The sequence below is a fragment of the Pteropus medius genome, unplaced genomic scaffold (assembly GCF_902729225.1).
Source record: "Pteropus medius unplaced genomic scaffold, Ma_sr-lr_union100, whole genome shotgun sequence".
In the NCBI taxonomy this organism is placed as follows: Eukaryota; Metazoa; Chordata; class Mammalia; order Chiroptera; family Pteropodidae; genus Pteropus; species Pteropus medius.
In genome coordinates this window covers 2,776,173-2,780,069 of record NW_024345872.1, presented here as the reverse complement: position 1 = coordinate 2,780,069, position 3,897 = coordinate 2,776,173, and positions in this window count along the sequence as shown.

The following is a 3,897-nucleotide window of genomic DNA, read 5'->3' as shown; positions in this document are numbered from 1 at the left end:
AATTCAGCCACCCTATCTTCTGATTGGAACATTTAATACATTTACATTTGAAGTAATTTTTGGTAGATATATAGGTATTGCCATTTTATTATTCATATTTTTTTTCTTTTTTTCTTCTTAAAGAAGTCTCTTTAACATTTCCTGTAATACTGTGTTGGTGATGATGAACTCCTTTATATTTTTCTTGTTTGGGAAGCTCTTTATCTGTCCTTTGACTCTAAAAGATAGCTTTGCTGGGTAGAATTAATCTTGGTTATAGATTTCATCACTTTGAATATTTCCTGCCAACCCCGCTGGCCTACAAAGTTTCTGTTGAGAAATCAGCTGTCACATGGGAGCTATATTGTAGGTAACTGCTATTCTCTTGCTGCTTTTCAGATTCCCTCTTTGTCTTTTACCTTTGGCATTTTAATGATGATGTGTCTTGGTGTGGACCTCTTTGGATTTATCTTGTTTAGGACTTTCTGTGTCTCCTGGGCTTGCATATATATTGCCTTCACCAGATTAGGGAAGGTTTCAGTCATTATTTCTTCAAATAATTTTTCAATTCCTTGCTCTCTCTCTTCCTCTTCTGGTATCCCTACGATATGAATGTTGGTACACTTGATGTTGTCCCAGAGGCCCCTTAAGCTATATTCATTTTTTTTTTTTTTTGGTGGGAGATGGATTCTTTTCTCTTGTTGCTGTTCTGATTGGGTGTTTTCTGCTACCTTATCTCCTAAATCATTGATTTGATTTTCCATTTTATCTAATCTATGGTTAATTGCTCCCAAAGTATTCTTCATTTCGGTTCTTGTACTCTTCACTTTTGACTGGTTCTTTTTTAGTTCTCCATCTCTACTTCTATGTTTTCTATGTCTTTGTTAAAATTCTCACTGAGTTCGTCTACCCTTTCCCTGAGTTCACTGAGCATCCTTATAACCAGTGTTTTGAACTCTGCATCTGTTAGATTGCTTTTCTCCGTTTTGTTCAGGTTTTTTTTTTTTTTAACTTTGCTCTGTTCTTTCATGTGGGACATTTTTCTTTGTCTTCCTGTTTTGGATGGCTACTTGCATTTGTTTCTATGTATTACATAGGGCTGATATGTTTCCCAGGCTTAGTAGAGTGGCCTTATATAGTAGTAATGATCTGGGTCCCAGTGGCACAGTCTTCCCTGGTCACCTGAGCTAGGTGTTCAGGGTCTGTCCCTTACATGGATTGTGTGGATCCTCCTTTTGTAGTTGAGCCTTGGTTGCTGTTTGCACATCATGGGAGTGATTTACCCTCAGGCTGATTGGTTGTGAGGACTGGCCATGACCAGTGAAGTGGCTTTTTCCAGAGGCTGATCCTCCAAAGCAGTATTTGCTTTAGCAGAGCTCTTGTGCCTGCCCTGTTTGCCCTTTGGGAGTGTTGTCCTCAGATGTTACCCAAGGCGATGCTCTGTCTCAGATTGAAGCTGACCACCCAGAGTGCATGCCAGGGCCTCCTGGGAGGGGCCCTGCCACAGTCCAAATTCAGCTCCAGCCTGTGTCCTGCCCAGGGATACCTGGCATGAGCCACCAAGTATTTTGCAGATGGTTGCCACCAACTCCGGGCTTAGAAATCCCTTAAGATGCCAAGTCACAAGCTGAAGTCAGCTGCCACTAAATCCGGGCTTGGGGCTGCTCAGCAAGAGGTACGGAGCATGCTGAGGCCATGTGGCTTGTTTAGACTTTGTGAACCTTTGAGAGATTTTAAGAAATTCTGCAGCATGAGCCAACACAAGCGGTGTGTATGGAAAAGCCACTGGAAGCGGCTCCTGTGGGCCTACATGTGGGGAGGGGCAGGATCACAGGGAATCACCAGTTCTGGGTGACCAGTGTTAGGTTGCTGTAGACTCAGATATGGTACTGCCTGAGTCTGCAAGCCGGGCGAGGGGAGGGCTCAACAATAGAACAGAGCCCTCTGCTAGCACTTCTGTCTGGGAGAAAGCTGCCCCTCTAGCCCTCGTCCTCACATCAGACAACTCGGTTCCTCCCCATATATCCCTGGTACCATTCAAGTTTCTTCCCCAGACCTGAAGCTCAGAGCAAGTGAATCTGTCACTGAGTATGCGATCCTTTACCTCTCCATCTCACTCTGTCCCAATCTCCACTGGTTTATACAGCCAGAAGTTGTAGGGACTTCCCTTCATGGCACTGGAACCTTGGGCTGGGGAGCCTGGTGTGGAGTCGGGATCCTTCGCTCTTCCAAGGGGTTCTCTGCAGCCAAGAAATTTCTCCTGATTCTCAACTGCCTTATGCAGGTGTAGGACCAGCCCATTTTGCTTCTTTGTCCTTCCTATCAGTCTCGAGATGGCCTCTTCTTTGTGTCCTCGGTTGTAGGACTCTTGTTCAGCTAGACTTTAGGTGACCCCCAATGATGAGTATTCTGTAGTTTAGTTGCAATTTTATGTGGCTGTGACAGAAGGCAAGCACAATATTTACCTATTCCATCATCTTGGCTGGAAAATGAAGTAATTTCTTGAATCTGAGTTCTAGAGATGTGCTGCAATTAGCTTGTATCAGCTCATAAGGGTAGATTGTGTATATATATCTTCCCAACTCCACTTTCATTGACTTCAAGTTGGTAGCTTGAAATTGGACATGGTGGATGTATTTATATTATGGGAATCATCAAATGCCACAACCAGGGCTCTCTTTCTTCCTTTGCCACCTAAAGCTTATTATTAAATATTTACTAGCACATCACATTGCTGGTTAATGCTGTCAGTTCATCCTCTGGGGTCAATAAGGAATCTCAACAAAAGAGTTGTCAATTCTGATTTTTATATAAAAAAGAAACATAAGTTTCATCTCTAGGTTTTCAGTCTAGAAGTAAAATTATAGTATAGGCAAAGTATACCTTCCTTATGCAAACTGCATGGGTGACAGGTCATGGAGTCTATGTGGTTTTAAAATTGTAAGCACTTATATGCAAACTCTCCAAAGATCAAGGGCAATGGGACTCTAGAAATGACTTCAGAAGTAAATGGCTCCTTCTTGTAAGACTAGAGCAGAACATATACTCACAGAAATAAGAAACTTTGTTTAACAAAGCAAAACAGCAATAACAAAAACACTGACTATCCCCAAGTATTCCCAAAGAAGAATCAACTGTGACAAGATAGAAAAAATAAAGTATATACTAATGAGTATAGGTTTAGTTTGGTGTGATGAAAATGTTCTCAAATTAAATACTGTTGATGGATTGAACAAATTTGTGAATATACTAAAAAATTCTACACATTGAAAGGGTGAATCTCATGGTATGTGACTTATATCTCAATAAATTTGTCAGTAAAAAAAGGATATATTGGAGAACAACAACAATGCAGGTTCAAAGGAAAGTTAGAGAAATACATTTTCACAAGTTTACTGAATATTTGGCTTACATTGATATATAGTGCATTGTTAACGTCACAGAGGAGTATTTTTCAGTGAAAAAGTATCAAGAGTCAAAAGACGTGAGCATTTTTTTTCTGAAAGAATAATCAACCATTAAATTAAAAATAGGGAACAAAACTTTACCAAGTAAATTAGATCATTACTTAGCATACATTACTTAGCATACATATTATTCAACTTGAGGTAATTGGAGGCACAGGGAATAAAGGATTAAAAAAGGTAAGTTAAACAAGTTCCTCTTAATTTGCAAATGGTGATCAGTTCCCTAAATGACAGGGGTAGCTGCTAAGCAAAGGGCAATATTTATTGTTGCATAGAGTGGAATCGACTATTTTTCTTATGTCAAAAAAATTTAGTCATATTTCATACAGAGTTATTATGTGTCTGTTAATGTTGACTTATTTTTAATGAGAGAGTGTTTAGCATTCCTCTTTATATAGCCCTATATCCGAAGCAGTGATTCTTAAATTGGGAGATTATAAAGTTTATCTCA